This window comes from Balaenoptera acutorostrata, chromosome 3 (genome assembly GCF_949987535.1).
Source record: "Balaenoptera acutorostrata chromosome 3, mBalAcu1.1, whole genome shotgun sequence".
Taxonomy (NCBI): Eukaryota; Metazoa; Chordata; class Mammalia; order Artiodactyla; family Balaenopteridae; genus Balaenoptera; species Balaenoptera acutorostrata.
Window position 1 is genome coordinate 152,922,451 of NC_080066.1, and position 21,420 is coordinate 152,943,870.

Below are 21,420 nucleotides of genomic sequence, written 5' to 3' on the forward strand. Positions count from 1 at the left end.
GGCCCAGGGGGTGTGGGCGAGGGGAACCTGCTCTGGCCCTGGGTGCTGTCTGCTCATCTCACTGGTCTGACTTCCAGCAGGAAGGTTCTAGTATGATTTCCCCTCCCCAACCGAGGATGCCAGTAGGTTGTCACTAGCAGGTTCCTAAATATTGCCATGGTTTATCTCATGGAAGGGGAGGAGGAAGCTTTCAGGGAGATGAGAAGCAGCAGAAAGTAGGTTTAACGGTATAAAAAAAATTTCCATGGGAAATGACTTTGAAAATAGCATGAAATCCGCTTAACTCTAGTGGCTCTGCCAGGCAGAGAGCTGGAGGGGGACCTAGATCGGAGGGCAGCAGGAAGAGATGGGGCAGACAGCTGCTCACGGATGGCCCTCCACCTGAGGAAAGCGCAGGGATGGCGGAGGGCGGAAGGCTGCAGGTGATCCTCCCCATGCCTCACCTGGGCTAGATTGCAGCTCCCAGCATGCCGCCTGGTGGGAGGCCAGCATCAGGGAGGAGGGAAAGCACAGGCTGTGGGGAGTCAGGGAGGTATTTGGGGAGCACCTGAGTGCCTTTGCGTTCTGCCTGTCCCCAGCCGAGTCCGGCTCAGAAGGGTCAATGCCGTTTTATGGCTCGTCCGTGTTGACAGTCAGCCAAGCTCAGTTTCTAGACCCCTTGACTTTGGGCAGAGTTATCTGTTGTCATTTAAGACAGAATTAGGGGACAGCGAGGGGGGTATAGCTAGGCTGTATTGCAGTACCCAGGACAGGGGCTGGTGGCTGTGGAGTCCTTCGCTCCTCAGACGTCACCTTCGTGGAGACAGGAGGGAGGCTGGTATCTTTGGGATATTCAGTACTTTAAAAAAAAAAAATTAATTTATTTATTTTTGGCTGCGTTGGGTCCTTGCTGCTGTGTGCAGGCTTTCTCTAGTTATGGCAAACAGGGGCTACTCTTCGTTGCGGTGTGCGGGCTTCTCATTTTGGTGGCTTCTCTTGTTGCGGAGCACGGGCTCTAGGCACACGGGCTTCAGTAGTTGTGGCTCGTGGCCTCTAGAGTGCAGGCTCAGTAGTTGTGGCGCATGGGCTTAAGTTGCTCCGCGGCATGTGGGATCTTCCCAGACCAGGGCTTGAACCGTGTCCCCTGCATTGGCAGGCAGGTTCTTAACCACTGTGCCACCAGGGAAGTCCAAGGGATATTCAGTACTTCATTCATTCATTCATTCATTCAGTCCACATTTGTTGAGGCCTAGAGGTGAGGGAGAGGAAGTATACAAAGCTTGATAAGACCTAGCGCCCCTTGGAGTGGTTTAGAAACATTGACTATATAACCGGTTCTCAATCCTAAATCCAGAGGTTCTCAGGGGTCCGGTAAGCATAGTTTGCAATTTTATGTCTTTGTTCAGGATCTTAGATGATAATCTGAAATCATGTTATTAGAGAGATAAAGACAGAGGCCTTTTACAATGATAACTTGCCATTGAATGACATCTCAATGCAATAAGGCTTTGGTTTTTAAAGTCAGTCTCTTGAACCAGGGACTTGTTTTATGTTATGAGCTGTAACAGAGGGAGGCAATGATGCTATGGGGTACAAGGGAGCAAGCCTGCCTCTGCTTGAGGATTGGGGAAAGATTTCTGGAAAAGCATCTTAAAAGGCTCATAGGATCACCCTGTGGGGATGAGTGGGGAAGGAAGGAACTGAGGAGAATGAAAGGACTGGAGCTGGGAAAACCCCCAAGAGAGCAGGATTTTGCTACAGCCCTTTGGCCCCGGCACCTTGATGAGGCCCCAAATCATCTAAAGTATCAGCTTCTTAAAAATTACCAGGTCATGTTGGTAGCTTGAAAATGGCCACGATGGAGTATTTCCACTACAGAACTGGCAAATCCTACAAATCAGCCAGATGTGCTGGAGCGCCCTCAGATGTCCTGTGACATCCCTTGTGGTCTTTCCTCTCCCTGGAACACTCTTCCCTAGATCTTTACAAAACTGGCTCTTGTCAGTCCCTTAAGCCAAAGTCATGTCACCTGTTCAGAGAGGCCCTCCCTGAGCCCTCCACCTCACTTGGGCCCTGGTCACTATTACCACATCCGTTCATGGCCGTCATCACCATCTGAAACAGTTGTTTTCTGCGTCACTGTCCATCTCCCCCACTGGAATGCAAGCCCCCAGAGAGCGGGAACTCATCTGACGTGTTCATTGCTTTATGCCTCTGACCAGAACAGGGCCTGGCCCATGGTAGGTGCGCAAAAATATTTATTGAACTGCGAAAAGAGCGGGTTTGGAGTGGGAGGCTGTTTCCTCCTGGGCCCTGTGGCAGGGACCCCCTGTGGCTTGCAGTGGAAAGGCTGATGCCAGGTATTGGCCTGCTCTTGGCCAGGCCACACTGGGGATGACAGAGGAGAGGGAGGGGGCAGGGGAGGGGGAGGAGGAGGAAAGTCTCTATTGCTTTAGAAGCTCCTGCACTAGATGGGAATGGGCAAACCCATCAGATCCTTGCCTTGGGAATAGTGTTGCCAGATTCAGCAAATAGAAATAGGAGATGCTCAATTAAATGTTAATTTCAGGTAAACAAATAATGCTTTAGTATAAGTATGTTCTGTGCGATATTTTTTTTTTTTTTTTTTTTTTTAAAATGTCTTCTTGAGTTTCTTAGTAGCTTTTAAGGATTTTCTTTTTAATTAATTAATTTATTTATTTTTGTCTGTATTGGGTCTTCGGTTCGTGCGAGGGCTTTCTCCAGTTGCGGCAAGCGGGGGCCACTCTTCATCGCGGTGCGCGGGCCTTTCTCCATCGCGGCCCCTCCCGTTGCGGGGCACAGGCTCCAGACGCGCAGGCTCAGCAATTGTGGCTCACGGGCCCAGGTGCTCCGTGGCATGTGGGATCTTCCCAGACCAGGGCTCGAACCCGTGTCCCCTGCATCAGCAGGCAGATTCTCAACCACTGCGCCACCAGGGAAGCCCTCTGTGCGATATTTGAGACATACACTAAAAAATTATTCATTGTTTATCTGAAATTAAGATTGAACTGGGTGTCCTATATTTTATCTGGCAGCCCTACTCAGAGAGTCAGCAGTGATGTGCTGGCAGGCGCTCCTTGAGCCCTCTGGGCTTAGTAACATCCTCTCCCCTCCCAGCCAAGAGCTGTTGCCAGCTCTCTCTGGGCTGTGGGAGGATGGCAGGGGCCCCCCACCTCCATCTTTCTCCCCATGTATCCAGAGAGATACTGAGCAGCTTGACTTTGACCACTCTGAGTGGCTTTCACCTGAAGCCCATCTGGAGCAAGCCGTGGGCTGGCCGTGGACCTCAATGTGGTTAAACATTACAATCACCTGGGTGCTTTTATTTTTTATTTTTATTTTTGGCCACGTTGCGCAGCTTGCGGGATCTTAATTCCCCGACCAGGGATTGAACTCGTGCCCCCTGCAGTGGAAGCGTGGAGTCCTAACCACTGGACTGCCTGGGAATTCCCACCTGAGTGTTTTTAAACTGGCTTTGCCCAAGTTCAAGTGCAGGCCAATTCTATCAGAATCTCTGCATTATCTCATTAACCTGCCTTATGATTTTACCTTCTGAATATCTCTAAAATCTGCCCACTTCTCCCCACTTCCGTCATCATATATTGGACTGTATTATACCCTGAACCAACCTTCCCCAGGTACATTCTAGCCCCTTCTAGTCTGTTCTTCATGCTGCCACAAAGAGGACTTTTTTGAAACACACGTCACTGAACACGTCATGTCCCTTGCTTAAAATCCTTCAATGTCATCCCTTTTTTCTTAGGAAAAAGATCAAAGCAATAAATTTACAGTGGAGAAACGTGACAGACACCAATGAAATCAAGTGATTGAGGTTAGCAATACCAGTAATAAGACATACAACGTCTATGCAATTCTTGCCAGAAATTCATAACCTTGATCTAACCCTGAGAAAACATCAGACAAGCTGAAATTGAGAGACATTGTACATAATAAATGATGAGTACTCTTCAAAGGTCTGAAGCTTATAAAGAATAAAACTGGAACTGTTACAGATTGGAGGAGACTAAGGAGACACAAACAAATGTAATGTGGACTCTGGATTGGATCTTGGAACAGAAAAATGAGATTAGGGGAAAATTGGGTGAAATTTGAATAAGTGCTGTAGTTTAGTTAGTAGTATCGTACCAATGTTATTTTCCTGGTTATGATAAATGTACATACCCATGCAAGCTGTTCATCTAAGGGGGAATTAGGTGAAGCGTAGATGGGAATTCTCTGTACTATTTTTGCAACTTTTCTATAGGTTTAAAATGATTTCAAAATAAAAAGTTAAAAAGAAAATCCTTTAAGTCTTGTTAAGGTATAAGACTGCTAGAAAATGGATTTTGGGCTTCTGGAAGACCAAGAAAGAGGGAGGTTTGGGGACAGACCAGTCATGTGGTACCTCTCAATGATACCAGGTAGATGGTCCCTGCTCTCCTTCCTGGTCTATTCTTCAGCAAAATTTTATATAGGAGCTATTCTCTCTAAAGTATTGGACTGGGGAATATATGGTGTCAAGCCTACTGGGGGTCTGACTGTGGTCAGCATTTTCAAATTCCAAGAATTTGATTTTACAAAGTTAGATAGTAAATTCTTGGTAGTCAGGATTGAAACTTAGAACCCCTGGCCTTGTGTCCTGTGGGAATAAACATATCTTTGCAGCCAACAAATGAGGATTCAACAAACTTACTGAGTAACTGCTGTGTGTAAGGTTCTATACTAGGCATCAGATTTGCAAAGATGCATACATGTTCTTACAGCTGATAAGAAAATGTGCTAAAGACATGAACTAGAAATTCACAAAAGAAAATTTCAAATGGTCAATCAACATTTAAATGTGTGGGAAAAAAAAAGTATTAGCAGCCTGGAGTATCTTTCATTATGTGAAAATTTCAAGCTCATCTCACTTCACTAGATTTCTTGTTCTCTAGATGTAAATATCTGTATGCAAATAAATGAAGAGAATGTAAGGAAAAAAAAAAAGAAAATCCTTAACACAGCCTCAAGGGCTCAGCATTGTCTAGCCCTGGTCTGCCTCTTCCACAGTCCCAGATCACTCTCCCTGACATACAAGCCTTTCACATGCTGTGGCCTTTCAGAGGAAAGCTTTTCTCTGCCTGCAATGCTTCCCCGTCGCCACTTTCCCTGCTCAGACCTCAGAGTTCAACCAATTCCCCCCTTCTTGGTCTCTCTCTTTTTTTAAAATTAAAGTTTAGTTGATTTACAATGTTGGGTTAGTTTCAGGTGTACAGCAAAGTGACTCAGTGATTCTTTTTATACATACATGAATACATACTTATATATATTCTTTTTATACATATATATGTATATATACATACATATATATATATATTCTTTTTCAGATTCTTTTCCCTTATAGATTATTACAAGATATTGAGTATAGTTCCCTGTGCTATACAGTAGGTCCTTGTATTTATCTGTTTTATATATAGTAGTGTGTATATGTTAATCTCAAACTCCTAATTTATCCCTCCCCCTCTTTCCCCTTTGGTAACCATAGGTTTGTGTTCTATGTCTGTGAGTCTATTTCTGTTTTGTAAATAAGTTCATTTGTATCATTTTTTAGATTCCACATATAAGCAGTATCGTATGATGTTTGTCTTTTTCTCTGTCTGGTTTGCTTCACTTAGTATGATAATCTCTAGGTCCATCCATGTTGCTGCAAATGGCATTATTTCATTCTTTCTTTATGGCTGAGTAACATTCCATTGAATATATATACCACATCTTCCCCCTCCCTTGTCTCTTAAGAGCCTTGTCATTCTCGGTTCTCATGGGCTGTCTGCTGGAGCTCTCACTGCAATTCTCCTCAGCACAGTAGGGCAGTGGTTCTTGTCCTTAGAATCACCTGAGGAATGGTGAAAACTTCTGGTGACTTTGATGGGAGTGTGAATAGATTTACCCACTCAGGAAAACTGTATGGCAATATCTATTAAAGATATTTAATAGGTGAACATATACATGCCCTATGACCTGGGAATTCTACCCCTAAGTATATACCTGAGAGAATGTAAACATATGTTCAGAAAAACATCAAGCATACGTTTAAAACAGCACTTTCATAATACCAAACACCTGGACATAACCTGAATGCCACCATCAGTAGAATGGATAAATTGTGGTGGAGTTACACAATGGAACACCATGCAATAATGAGAATGAATGATGCACACTATACCCAACTATACGGATCAACCTCCAAAACAATGTTGAAGTGAGGAAGCCAGATACAAAAGAGGATGATTCCACTTACATAGAGTACAAAACAGGCAAAATTAATCTATACTTTTAGAAGTCAGATAGTGGTTATCTTTGCAGGGAGGTAATGATTGAAAGGAGGAATGAAGGGAGTTTCTGGGGTGTTGGAAATGCTATTTCTTAAATCGAATTCTGGTTGTGTTCAGCTTGTGAAAAATCAGTCAAACTGTACACTGAAATTTGTGTACTTTATGTATATTTCAATTAAAAGTTAGTAAAATACTGATGCTTGGGTTGAAAAATACCACTAGGGAAACCAATAAGCAAGCTACAGATTGGGAGAAAAATATTCATAAAACATCTGACAAAAAACTGATATCCGGGACATCTCATAAATAGTTGATGGGAAAGGTCTGGAGGTTTCTTTTTTTTTTTTAAATTTTATTTATTTATTTATTTATTTATGGCTGTGTTGGGTCCTCATTTCTGTGCGAGGGCTTTCTCTAGTTGCGGCAAGTAGGGGCCACTCTTCATCGTGGTGCGCGGGCCTCTCACTATCGCAGCCTCTCTTGTTGTGGAGCACGGCTCCAGACGCGCAGGCTCAGCAATTGTGGCTCACGGGCCCAGCCGCTCCGTGGCATGTGGGATCTTCCCAGACCAGGGCTCGAACCAGTGTCCCCTGCATTGGCAGGCAGATTCTCAACCACTGTGCCACCAGGGAAGCCCTCTTTTTTTTTTTTTAATAGATCTTTTTTGGAGTATAATTGCTTCACAATACTGTGTTAGTTTCTGTTGTACAACAAAGTGAATCAGCCATATGCATACACATGTCCCCATATCCCCTGACTCTTGAGCCTCCCTCCCACCCTCCCTATCCCACCCCTCTAGGTCATCTCAAAGCACGGAGCTGATCTCCCTGTGCTATGCTGCTGCTTCCCACTAGCTAACTATTTTACGTTCGGTAGTGTATATATGTCTATGCTACTCTCTCTTTGCCCCAGCTTCCCCCTGCCCCCACCGTGTCTTCAAGTCCGTTCCCTATGTCTACCTCTTTATTCCTGCCCTGCAACTAGGTTCATCAGTACCATTTTTTTTTTTTTAGATTCCATACATATGTGTTTACATATGGTATTTGTTTTTCTCTTTCTGACTTACTTCACTCTGTATGACAGACTCTAGGTCCATCCACCTCACTACAAATAACTCAATTTCATTCTTTTTATGGCTGAATAATATTCCATTGTATATATGTGCCACAGCTTCTTTATCTATTCATCTGTTGATGGACATTTAGGTTGCTTCCATGTCCTGGCTATTGTAAATACTGCTGCAATGAACATTGTGGTACGTGTCTCTTTTTGAATTTTGGTTTTCTCAGGGTATATACCCAGTAGTGGGATTGCTGGGTCATATGGTAATTCTATTTTTAGTTTTTTTTTTTTGACTTTAGCCACAGTCACTTTATTGAAATTATCCTCATCAGTGTTCACTCATGACTTCTTTTTTTTAAAAACATCTTTATTGGAGTATACAGCAGAAACTAACACAACACTGTAAAGCAATTATTTTTAGTTTTTTAAGGAACCTCCATACTGTTCTCCATAGTGGCTGTATCAATTTACATTCCCACCAACAGTGCAAGAGGGTTCCCTTTTCTCCACACCCTTTCCAGCATTTATTGTTTCTAGATTTTTTGATAATGGCCATTCTGAACGGTGTGAGGTGATACCTCATTGTAGTTTTGACTTGCATTTCTCTAATAATTAGTGATGTTGAGCATCTTTTCATGTGCCTCTTGGCCATCTGTATGTCTTCTTTGGTGAAATGTCTATTTAGGTCTTCTGCCCATTTTTTAATTGAATTGTTTGTTTTTTTGATATTGAGCTCCATAAGCTGTTTGTATATATTTGTATCTTTTGTCCATTGTTTCATTTGCAAATATTTTCTCCCATCCTGAGTGTTGTCTTTTCATCTGGTTTATGGTTTCCTTTGCTGTGCAAAAGCTTTGAAGTTTAATTAGGTCTCATTTGTTTATTTTTGTTTTTATTTCCATTACTCTAGGAGGTGGGTCAAAAAAGATCTCACTGTGGTTTATGTCAAAGAGTGTTTTTCCTATGTTTTCCTCTAAGAGTTTTATAGTGTCTGGTCTTACATTTAGGTCTTTAGTCCATCTGGAGTTTATTTTTCTGTATGGTGTTAGGTAGTGTTCTAATTTCATTCTTTTACATGTAGCTGTCCAGTTTTCCCAGCGCCACTTATTTATTTATTCTTTTAAAAAGAAATTTATTTATTTATTTATTGGCTGCATTGGGTCTTTGTTGCTGTGTGCGGGCTTTCTCTAGTTGCGGCAAGCGGGGGCTACTCTTCATTGTGGTGCATGGGCTTCTCATTGTGGTGGCTTCTCTTGTTTCAGAGCACAGGCTCTAACGCATGGGCTTCAGTAGTTGTGGCACGCGGGCTCAGTAGTTGTGGTGCACGGGCTTAGTTGCTCCGCAGCACGTGGGATCTTCCCAGACCAGGGCTTGAACCGTGTCCCCTGCATTGGCAGGTGGATTCTTTTTTTTTTTAAAATAGATTTATTTATTTGTTTATTTGTTTATTTATTTATGGCTGCATTGGGTCTTCGTTGCTGCCTGCGGGCTTTCTCTAGTTGTGGTGAGCGGGGGCTGCTCTTCGTTGTGGTGCGCGGGCTTCTCATTGCGGTGGCCTCTCTTGTTGCGGAGCACGGGCTCTAGGCTGGCGGGCTTCAATAATTGTGGCATGTGGGCTCAGTAGTTGTGGCTCGTGGGCTCTAGAGCACAGGCTAAGTAATTGTGGCACACGGGCTTTGTTGCTCCACGGCATGTGGGATCTTCCCGGACCAGGGCTCAAACCCGTGTCCCCTACATTGGCAGGTGGATTCTTAACCACTGCACCACCAGGGAAGTCCCCCCAGCACCACTTATTGAAGAGGCAGTCTTTTCTCCATTGTATATTCTTTCCTTCTTTATCAAAGATAAGGTGACCATATGTGCGTGGGTTTATCTCTGGGCTTTCTATCCTGTACCATTGATCTACATTTCTGTTTTTGTTCCAGTACCATACTGTCTTCATTACTGTAGCTTTGTAGTATAGTTTGAAGTTGGGGAGCCTGATTCCTCTAGCTCTGTTCTTCTCTCTCAAGATTGCTTTGGCTATTCGGGGTCTTTTGTGTTTCCATACAAATTGTAAAATTTTTTGTTCTAATTCTTGAAGAATATCATTGGTAGTTTGATAGGAATTGCATTGAACCTGTAGATTGATTTGGGTAGTATAGTCATTTTCACAATGTTGATTCTTCCAATCCAAGAACATGGTATATCTCTCCATCTGTTTGTATCATCTTTGATTTCTTTCATCAGTGTCTTATAGTTTTCTGCATACAGGTCTTTCATCTCCTTAGGTAGGTTTATTCCTAGGTATTTTATTCTTTTTGTTGCAATGGTAGATGGGAGTGTTTCCTTAATTTCTCTTTTAGATTTTTCATCGTTAGTGTATAGGAATGCAAGAGATTTCTGTGCATTAATTTTGTATCCTGCAACCTTACCAAATTCATTGATTAGTTCTAGTAGTTTTCTGGTGGCATCTTTAGGATTTTCTATGTGTAGCATCATGTCATCTGCAAACAGTGACAGTTTTTCTTCTTTTCCAATTTGTATTCCTTTTATTTCTTTTTCTTCTCTGATTGCCGTGGCTAGGACTTCCAAAACTATGTTGAATTTAAGAGTGGCGAGAGTGGAAATCCTTGTCTTGTTCCTGGTCTTAGTGGAAATGCTTTCAGTTTTTCGCCATTGAGTATGATGTTTGCTGTGTGTTTGTCATATATGGCCTTTATTATTTTGAGGTTTGTTCCCTCTGTGCCCATTTTCTGGAGACTTTTTATCATAAGTGGGTGTTGAATTTTGTCAAAAGCTTTTCTGGCATCTATTGAGATGATCATATGGTTTTTATTCCTTAATTTGTTAATATGGTGTATCACATTGATTAATTTGCATATATTGAAGAATCCTTGCAACCCTGGGATAAATCCCACTTGATCATGGTGTATGATCGTTTTAATATGTTGTGGATTCTGTATGCTAGTATTTTGTTCAGGATTTTTGCATCTCTGTTCATCAGTGATATTGGTCTATAATTTTCTTTTTTGTGATTTTTTTAATGGTTTTTGTATCAGGGTGATGGTGGCTTCGTAGAATGAATTTGGGAGTGTTCCTTCCTCTACAATTTTTTGGAAGAGTTTGAGAAGGATCGGTGTTATCTCTTCTCTAAATGTTTGATAGAATTTGCTTGTGAAGCCATCTGGTCCTGGACTTTTGTTTGTTGGAAGATTTTTAATTACAGTTTCAATTTCATTACTTATGATAGGTCTGTTTATATTTTCTAATTCTTCCTGGTTCAGTCTTGGAAAACTGTAACTTTCCAAGAATTTGCCCATTTCTTCATGGTTGTCCATTTTATTGGCTTATAGTTGTTTGTAGTAGTCTCCTATAATCCTTTGTATTTCTGCGGTGTCAGCTGTGATTTCTCCTTTTTCACTTCTAATTTTGTTGATTTGCATCCTCTCCCTTTTTTTCTTGATGAGTCTGGCTAAGGGTTTATCAATTTTGTTTATCTTCTCAAGGAACCAACTTTTTGTTTTATTGATCTTTGCTATTGTTTTCTTCATTTCTATTTCATTTATTTCTGCTCTAATCTTTATGATTTCTTTCCTTCTACTGACTTTGGGTTTTCTTTGTTTTTCTTTCTCTAGTTGCTTTAGGTGTAGGGTTAGATTGTTTATTTGAGATTTTTCTTGTTTCTTGAGGTGAGATTGAATTGCTATAAACTTCCCTCTTAGAACTGCTTTTGCTGCTTCCCATAGGTTTTGGGTTGTTGTGTTTTCATTGTCATATGTTCCTACATATTTTTTATTTCTTCCTTGAATTCTTCAGTGATCTCTTGGTTATTTAGTAGCACACTGTTTAGCCTCCATGTATTTGTGGTTTTTACAGTTTTTTCCTGTAATTGACTTCCAATCTAATAGCATTTTGGTCAGAAAAGATGCTTGATACGATTTCAATTTTCTTAAATTTTCTGAGGCTTGATTTGTGACCCAAGATGTGATCTATCCTGGAGAATGTTCCATGTGCACTTGAGAAGAAAGTGTATTCTGCCACTTTTGGGTGGAATGTTCTATAAATATCAATTAAATCTATCTGGTCTATTGTGTCATTTAAAGCTTGTGTTTCCTTATTTATTTTCTGTTTGGATGATCTGTCCATTGGTGTAAGTGGAGTGTTAAAGTCCCCTACTATTATTGTGTTACTGTCGATTTCCCCTTTCATGGTTGTTAGCATTTGCCTTATGTATTGAGGTGCTCCTATGTTGGGTGCATAAACATTTATAATTGTTATATTTTTTTCTTGGATTGATCCCTTGATCATTATGTAGTGTCCTTCCTTATCTCTTGTAACAGTCTTTATTTTAAAGTCTATTTTACCTGATATGAGTATTGCTACTCCAGCTTTCTTCTGATTTCCATTTGCATGGAATATCTTTTTCTACCCCTTCATTTTCAATCTGTATGTGTCCCTAGATCTGAAACGGGTCTCTTGTTGACAACATATTTATGGGTCTTGATTTTGTATCCATTCAGCCAGTCTGTGTCTTTTGGTTGGGGCATCTAATCCATTTATGTTCAAGGTTATTATCGATATGTATGTTCCTATTACCATTTTCTTAACTGTTTTGGGTTTGTTTGGTTTGTTTTTGCAGGTCTTTTTCTTCTCTTGTGTTTCTGGCCTAGAGAAGTTTCTTTAGCATTTGTTGTAAAGCAGGTTTGGTGGTGCTGAATTCTCTTAGCTTTTGCTTGTCTGAAAAGCTTTTGATTTCTCCTTTGAATCTGAATGAGATCCTTGCTGGGTAAAGTAATCTTGGTTGTAGGTTTTTCTCTTTCATCACTTTAAGTATATCCTGCCACTCCCTTATGGCCTGCAGAGTTTCTGTTGAAAAATCAGCGGATAACCTTAGGGAGATTCCTTTGTATGTTATTTTTTGTTTTTCCCTTGTTGCTTTTAATATTTTTTTCTTTGAATTTAATTTTTGTTAGTTTGGTTAATATGTGTCTTGGTGTGTTTCTCCTAGGGTTTGTCCTGTATGGGACCCTCTGTGCTTCCTGGACTTGGGTGACTATTTTGTTTCCCATGTTAGAAAAATATTCATAAAACATCTGACAAAAAACTGATATCTGGGACATCTCATAAATAGTTGATGGGAAAAGTCTGGTGGTTTCTTTTTTTCTTTTTCTTTTTTTTTTTTTTTAATATTTTATTTATTTATTTATTTATTTATTTATTTATTTATTTATTTATTTATGGCTGTGTTGGGTCTTCGTTTCTGTGTGAGGGCTTTCTCCAGTTGCGGCAAGTGGGGGCCATTCTTCATCGCGGTGCACGGGCCTCTCACTATCGCGGCCTCTCTTGTTGCAGAGCACAGGCTCCAGACGCGCAGGCTCAGTAATTGTGGCTCACGGGCCCAGTCGCTCCGCGGCATGTGGGATCTTCCCAGACCAGGGCGCGAACCCGTGTCCCCTGCATTGGCAGGCAGATTCTCAACCACTGCGCCACAAGGGAAGCCCTGGTGGTTTCTTAAAACAACTAAATATACACCTATCCTACAACCCAAAAGTTTCACTTCAAGGTATTTACCGAAAAGAAATGAAAACGTATGTCCACACAAAGATTTGTATAAGAATGTTCGGAGAAGCATAACAACTCCAAACTGGAAACAACCCAAATGCCAATTAAGAAAATGGATAAATAGACTCTTGTTTATACAAAGGACACTATTCAACAATAAAAAGGAACAGACTACTGACACACACGACATGGATAAATATCAAAAACACTATGTTGAGTGAAAGAAGCCTAACATAAACAAGTTTATGCTGTATGATCCCATTTCTGTGAAGTTCTAGAACAGGCAAATCCAATCTATTTTAGGGGAAAAAAAAAAAAACCCAGCAAAGAGATTGCCTCTGCAGGGGGTGGGGATGGGATAGGGCAAGGATTAGCAGGGAAGGAGAATAAGGGAACTTTCTGGAGTGACTGTAATGTTCTATATCTTTATAGGGGTTTGGATTACACAGGTATATGCCATTGTCAAATTTTGACAAATGTACACTTGAGATTTTTGCAGTTCATTGTAATATAAATTTTATGTAGAAAGTAAAAAATATACTGTAACCAAATATTGAACTCTAGCTGATAATATACATGCTGAAGTATTTAGGGAGAAGTGGATAGATGTCTATGATATATTTTGAAATACATTAAAAAAATTAGAAGGGATTGATAGAAGGATAGAGTAATAATAGGAGATTCTAGGTGGGCGTTTACTGTAAAATTCTTCCAGTTTTTCTGTATGTTTGAAAATTTTGTTATAATAAAATTTTGGGAGATATAAAATGTCCTGATGAAGTCTCTTCCAAGAAGTACTGGGTCTTGCTTAAAATATACCACTTTTAAACATTTAATAACAAAGATGGTGTTTAAATGTTAAGGAGGAAGATGACTGGTCTGTCCTCTTTAACCCAGCTAGCTATGGCATTATCTATGTTGGATACATAGGAAATAAGTGGCAAATGAAACAACAAATCAACCTAGCAACAGAAAATACATTGATGTGTTGGTCCTACCCCTGCCCCCGCCCAATCCTAATCATTCATCTGGGGCATGGCTGGGAATCAGGATTTTTAAAACTTCTCTATGTGGTCATAATGTATAGCCAGGGTTAAGAACCACTGTTGGAAGGCCAGTGTTTTGGCTTAGTCACAGGGCCCAACATAGTCCCTGGCACATAGTAGGTGCTCAAGAAATACAACAAATATTAGTTGAATGAATGGTTGAATGATTCAATGAGAGAATGAATGTAAATGTGCTGCAAGCAATATGTGGATCTTTCACCATCAATAATAATGATGCTATGATATAAAAAATAAAAACAATAAAACAGGCATCACTGGTGTTAAGTTTGGGGATGGGGAGGGAGGCAAAAAGAGAGGCCCTGGGGGTGAAGGGTAGGTAAACTGGATTACCGGTGAGGCACAAGTAATGAGGCTCATTTTCCAGTTAGATGCACATGGACTTTGCTCTGCCTCCCCAGTCACCCTGGAATTTGGGGTGAAGAGATGGGTGGGGTGCCTTGGGGAGGGAAGGGTTTGATATGGTCCAGATCAAGTTGAGGGCTGGTCTTCCTGCAGCTCTGTGGTTATTAGGCTTGGGGGTCAAAGTCCCACTCTGTTCCATCCTGGAGGGCGCTGAGCTTGGTGGGGCTCAGAGGCCTGGCACAGGCCCTGCTCCTTAGAGGGTTGGTCAGCTGTGTGGCTTTGGGCAGTCGTTTCAGCTCTCGGTATGCAATCTCCCTAGTCGTGAACTGAGGGCAATAGTAGCGGCCCTGCTTTCCTCAGGGAATGTTGGGAAGATCAATCAGAAAAACATGTGGAAATAATCTTTCAGGAGTCAGAAAGCCCTAGGCATTCACTCTGTCCTCAGGATTCTTCCATCCTAACCCAAACCTCTGGACTAAGCTTAAACACCTTTCTCCTCAGGGTCCCAGCATCTGGCCATATTGTAATGGTGGCTTAGGCTTTGTCTTCCTAGCTTCTCCCAAATCTGACCCACACCTCTGCTGGTTGAGAGCAGGAGTGAAAAGAAAGCAGTTATTTTGATCCACCTTCTTAGTGCCCAGCACACTGGGGATCAGAGTTGGGGTTTAGACAAAGCTGTTCCTGGCATCCAGGCTTCCTGAAGGGCAGGGCAAGTGTGTCAAGAGCCTTGGAGGTCATGGGAAGGGTGAAGGATTGGCAGGCAGTGCAGGCACTTATGGGGCCATTCCCTGGACTCTCCCAGATAAAATTCAGGACATCCAGTTAAATTTAAATTTCAGATAGACAGTGAATAATTGTTTAGTATAAATATGTCCCAAATATTGTATGGAGTCCTGTATTTTTATTTGCTAAATCTGGCAGCACCAATGCTGCTATTCAAAAATGTATTGGAAGTCCCAGCCAAAGAAATTAGGCAAGAATAAAAAAGGCATCCTAACTGGAAAGGAAGGAATTCCCTGGTGGTCCAGCGGTTAGGACTCCACAGGGGGCATAGGTTTGATCCCTGGTCAGGGAACAAAAATTCTGCAAGCCGCATAGTGCAGCTGGGGAAAAAAAAAAAAAAAAAAAAAAAAAGGCAAGTTGGAAAGGAAGGAGTAGTTTATTTACTTATTTGCAGATGACATGATTTTGTATATAGAAAATGCCAAAGAATCCACAAAAAGACTATTAGCCCTAATAAAAAAATTTAGCAAAGTTTCAGGGTATAATATCAATCACAAAACAAGTTTTGTTTCTATATACCAGCAAAGAAATTAAGATTTCAGATTTAGCAATCTGAAAAGGAAATTAAGAAAACGATTCAATTTACAATAACATCCAAAAGAATAAAATACTGTGGAGTAAATTCAACCAGGGAGTGAAAGACTTGCACACTGGAAGCTATAAAACATTGCTGAAAGAAATTAAAGAAGACCTAAATAAATAGAAAGATATCCCATATTCATGGATTAGAAAACTTAATATTAAGAATAACAATACTCCCAAAGTGATCTACAGATTCAATGCAATCCCTATCAAAATTCCAATGGATTTTTTTTCTTTTCAGAGGTGGAGAAGCTGATTCTCACATTTATACGTAATTTCAAGGAAACCTGAATAGCCAAAACAACACTGAAAAGGAAAAACAAGGAAAAACAAAGTTGGAGGACTCACATTTCCAAATTTCAAACTTATTACACAGTTACCGTAATTATAACAGTGTGGTACTGGGATAAGGATAGACAGACCAATAGAACAGAACTGAGATTCCAGAAATAAACCCTAAATATCTATGGCCAGTTGACTTTCAACAAAGGCGCCAAGAACATTTAATGGGGAAAGAATTCTCTCTTCAAGAAATAGTGCCTCGGGCTTCCCTGGTGGCGCAGTGGTTGGGAATCTGCCTGCTAACGCAGGGGACACGGGTTCGAGCCCTGGTCTGGGAAGATCCCACATGCCACGGAGCACCTGGGCCCGTGAGCCACAACTACTGAGCCTGCGCGTCTGGAGCCTGTGCCCCGCAACGGGAGGGGCCGCGATAGTGAAAGGCCCGCGCACCGCGATGAAGAGCGGTCCCCGCACCGCGATGAAGAGTGGCCCCCACTTGCCGCAACTAGAGAAAGCCCTCGCACGAACCGAAGACCCAACACAGCCAAAAATAAATAAATAAATAAATAAAGTAGCTATAAAAAAGATGTCTTAAAAAAAAAAAAAAAAAAAAAAAAAGAAATAGTGCCTCACTCTATACACAAAAATTAACTCAAAATGGATCAACAATTTAAGTATATGGGCTAAAACTATAAAACTACTGGAAGAAAACATATGGGTAAATCTTTATGACCTCAGATTTGGCAATGGCTTCTTAAAGTTGACATCAAAACATGAGCAACAAAAGAAAAAATAGATGCATTGTTCTTCATAAAAATTAAAAACTTGTGCATCAAAGGCCATTATCAAGAAAGTGAAAAGACAAACAGAATGGGGGAAATATTTAAAACTCATATATCTAAAAACATTCAGTATCTGGAATACATAAAGAACTCTTACAACTCAACAGCAAAGAGACAAACAACTGAGTTTTAGAAAGGGGCATTTGAATAGACATCTTCCCAAAGAAGAAATACAAACAGCCAATAAGCACATGAAAACATGTTCAACATCATTGGTCATTAAGGAAGTGCAAATAAAAGACCACGATGAGGTATCACTTCCCAGCCACTAGGATGGCTATAAATAACAAAAAGAAAACAAACAGAAAATAACGTGTTGTTTGGGATGTGAAGAAACCAGAACCCTTGTACATTGCTGGTGGGAATATACAATGGTGTAACCACTATGGAAAAGTTTGGTGGTTCTTCGAAAAGTTAACAAAGAACTACCATATGTCTTAGTCAGTTTGGACTGCTATAACAAATAGCCATGTTCTGAGTGGCTTAAACAACAGACATTTATTTCTCCCAGTTCTGGAGGCTGAGAAGTCTGAGATCAGGGTGTCAGAATGGCCAGATTCTGGCGAGAAGCCTCCTTCTAGCTTGCCTCCTTGCTGTATCCTCACTTAGCAGAGAGAGGAGAGAGAGGTCTCCTATGTGTCTTCTTATAGGGGCACTAATCCCATCACGAGACTCCATTCTCTCTCATGACCTAATTACTTCCCAAAGGCCCCAACTTTACATACCATCATAGTGGGGGCTAGGGCTTCAGCATATGAATTTGGGGGGACACAATTCAGTCCATAATACCATATGACCCAGAAAATCCACTTCTAGGTATAATCTCCCCAAACTGAAAATATACTTAAACAGATACTTGCGTGTGAATGTTCATAGCAATATTATTCACAATAGCTGAAAGGTGGAAGCAATCCAAATATCTACCAACAAATGACTGGATAAACAAGATGTGGTATATCCCTACAATATTCATCAGTAAAAAGGAATGAAGTTCTGACACATGCAACAACACGGTTGAACCTTGAAAATATGCTAAGTGAAATAAGCCAGTCACAAAAAGGACAAATATTGTATGACTCCACTTCTATGAGGTACCTAGAACAGGCAAATTCATAGAGACAGCAAGTAGATTCGAAGTTATCAGGGGGCTGGGTAGGTGGGGATAACGGGCAGTTATTGCTTAATGGTTACAGAGTTTCTGTTTGGGGTGATGAAGAAATTTTGGAAACGGCGGTGATGGTGGCACAACATTGGGAGTGTAATCAATGCCATTGAATTGTACGCTTAAAAATGGTTAAAGTGGCAAATATTGCATTATATACATTTTACCAGTAATAAATAAATAATCTTTGTAAAAAAGAAATTAAATACTGATACAAGCTGCAACTTGGATGTGCCCCAAAAACATTATGCTAAGTGACAGAAGCCATACACAGAAGTTTATATACTGTGTGATTCCTTTTATATAAAATATCCAGAATAGGTAAATCCATAGAGACAGAAAGCAGGTGGATGGTTGCCAGGGGAGAGGAGGAGGGGGAAACAGGGAGTGATTGCTTAGTGGGTACTGGGTGTTCTAGAGGGATGAAAAACTTTCGCACCTAGAAAGAGATGGTAGTTGCACAACATTGTTGAATATACTACATGCCACTGGATTGGACACTTTAAAATGGTCAGTTGTATGTTGTGTGAATTTCACCTCAATTAAAGAAGATATCTGGGGCTTCCCTGGTGGTGCAGTGGTTAAGAATCCGCCTGCCAATGCACGGGACACGGGTTCAAGCCCTGGTTCAGGAAGATCCCACATGCCGCGGAGCAACTAAGCCCACGCGCCACAACTACTGAGCCTGTGCTCTAGAGTCCGCGAGCCACAACTACTGAGCCCACGTGCCACAACTACTGAAGCCCGCGCACCTAGAGCCCGTGCTTCACACCAAGAGAAGCCAAGACAATGAGAAGCCCATGCACCGCAACGAAGAGTAGCTCGCACTCGCTGCAACTGGAGAAAGCCCGTGTGCAGCAACGAAGACCCAACGCAGCCAAAATAAATAAATAATTAATTAATTAATTTAAAAAAGATACCTGGCAACCCTACATGTGGCCCCTCCCCAACCCTGTGCCTTGTCCTCCCCCGGTTCCACGGACTTCTATGCATGAACTACAGAATCAGATTCAATTCTTATTCCTAAGAACATGGCCCATCACCAACCACAGCCCTTAAAAACCCTTCTCTGGGCCCTCAGGGGCTGCTGGGAAACAGGACCTCCTGGCGGCTCTGCCCCAGTTCAGTGATATTTGGGTTCATTCATTTAGTACATATCTGCTATGGATCAGATTAGGTCCTGGCCCCCCGGTTGCACAAAACCTGCGTGGGTGAGGGGATGGGAACAGATCAGATATGCAAACAGACAATAAAGATATGCAACATTGACCCTGGAAGACCGTGCTAAGTAGGAGATGCGATTAAACATGCCTGGAGGAGAGAGGCAGCTTCTGAATGGTGAGGAGGAGGAGGAGGAGGAGAAGTTCCTGAGGGGAAAGTGTACCCTAGGATCAAAAACGCCTGGAACAAAGAGCTGTTGCACAGGGCTCTTGAAAATGGGGGTGTCGTGGGCAGAGAATAAGGCCACAGTAGGCGTGGGGCCAGACTGCGAGGGGCGGTGAGGGGTTTGGGCACATCTTGGGGGCCACAGTGAACAGTTTCAGCAGGTTTTGTGCTCTGGGGTGGCCGTAGGGGCTCTGGGTGTGCCTGAGGCTGTGTATAAAATTGCGCGTGCAGGTGTGCATCTTTCTGGGGCAAGTCTTCACCTGCCAGTGCATCCTCAAAGGGGTCTGTGTCTCCAAGGAGGTTAAGAAGTTAACTGTTAGCCAAGCTGATTATTGTTGCTCTCCTCCGGCCCCCTGCGTTCCAGCCGGGCCTGATTCCTCTCCACTCCCCAACACGGTGCTGGTTCCAGGCTGTGTTTACTGCCTGAACCTGCTCTCCACCTGCCTCCTATCACACCCTCTCCCCTCGAGGTTTCCAGGAGCCGTCCGCAGCAGCCTTTACTGCCTGGGCCACCTCTGAGTTAGTCACCGTTGTTTGGCTCCCATGTTGGAGTCTGTGGGTCTCTCTCCATAGAGGGCCTCACTTATTGCCTCCCCTCCTAACAACCTGCTTCGGGCCTGTTCCACCCCTTCCCTCTCCTGACACAGCTCTCAAATGTCACCAGTGAGTGACGAGCGATGTCCCAGGTGCCAAATCTGAAGTCACCTCAGGGTACTGCTTTTTCTTCCACCCCCTCCTCCTCCTCATCTTCTGAAAAGCTCTCCTCTCTTGACCTCCCTGACGTTGCACCTGCCTGTCTGGAATCACCTCCTACTTCTAAGATCACTGCTTTTCTGTGTCTCTTTCTGGATTTTCTGTTTTTCCTTACCTTTAAAACTGTGAGTTAAAAAATAGAGCTAATTCACACACTCGGGGGAAAAAGTCAAAACAGAACAAAAGAACATATAGTGAAAGTAACTTCTTCCTACCGTGATTTTCAATTCTCCAAAATCTCTCTCCGGGGCAAATGTGAAGTCCTTCCAGAACTGTGCCGTCCCATACAATAGCCACTAGCTATACATAACTATTGAGCACTTAAAACGTGGCTAATTTGAATTGAGATATTTTGTAAGTATAAGATACATGCCATATTTCAACGACTTAGTACAAAGAAAAATACAAAATATCTCATCAATAATTTAAAAACATAATTATAATTCAAAAAAGCTGGAAAAATAACTAAAATATTGATTAAATGTTAAAATGATACAATTTGGGATATATGAGGTGAAAAATATATTAAAATTAATTTTACCTGTTTCTTTTTTATCTTCTAATGGGGATACTGAAAAAATGTAAATATCATATATGGCTTGCACTTGTAGCTAACAGTATAATTTATTGGACAGCACTGTTCTAGAGCTAGTCTCTGCATTTATAAGTATACATGTACATATGTATTCCTTTAAAAACACAATATGTACACAAATAGCAGACTTCTGTAAATTTCTTTTTGCCCTCAACCATGACCTATTAGTTGAACTAGGCCTTACAAAGTCATTCTTTGTAATGTCTGCAGAGCATCCATGAGATGACTGTACCAGCATGTAGGTAGCCAGCCCTCTACTGATGGGGATTTAGGCTGTTTGTAATCTTTTAATGCTATCGTAACACAATGAGTCAGTGACTATCCTTGAACCTACACCTTTGGGCGTATGCGCAAGGATATCTGTAGCCTGAATTCCTAAGAGTGGATTCACTAAAAGTGAATATTCTTGGAGTACTGTTGTTGGCTTACCTCTGTGTGTCCTGCAGTGTGTACTGAGTGTACTGTGCTCAGGCGAGTACATGGTAGATTATTAGTTGAACAGAAAGCTCAAATGTGGAGAAGTTCTGAGCGGGAAAGGGCTCCAGAGTTCACTATTTATTATTTCACAAATGTCTATGGTGGGTTACCAGATGAGCAGATGGGGTCTCTACCCTTGAGGAGCTCACAGAAGAATAAGGAGACGTGTGCAAACAAATGATTCAAGCCAGTCAGGTGATTTAATGAGGGTACGTGTGAAACGCAATAGGAG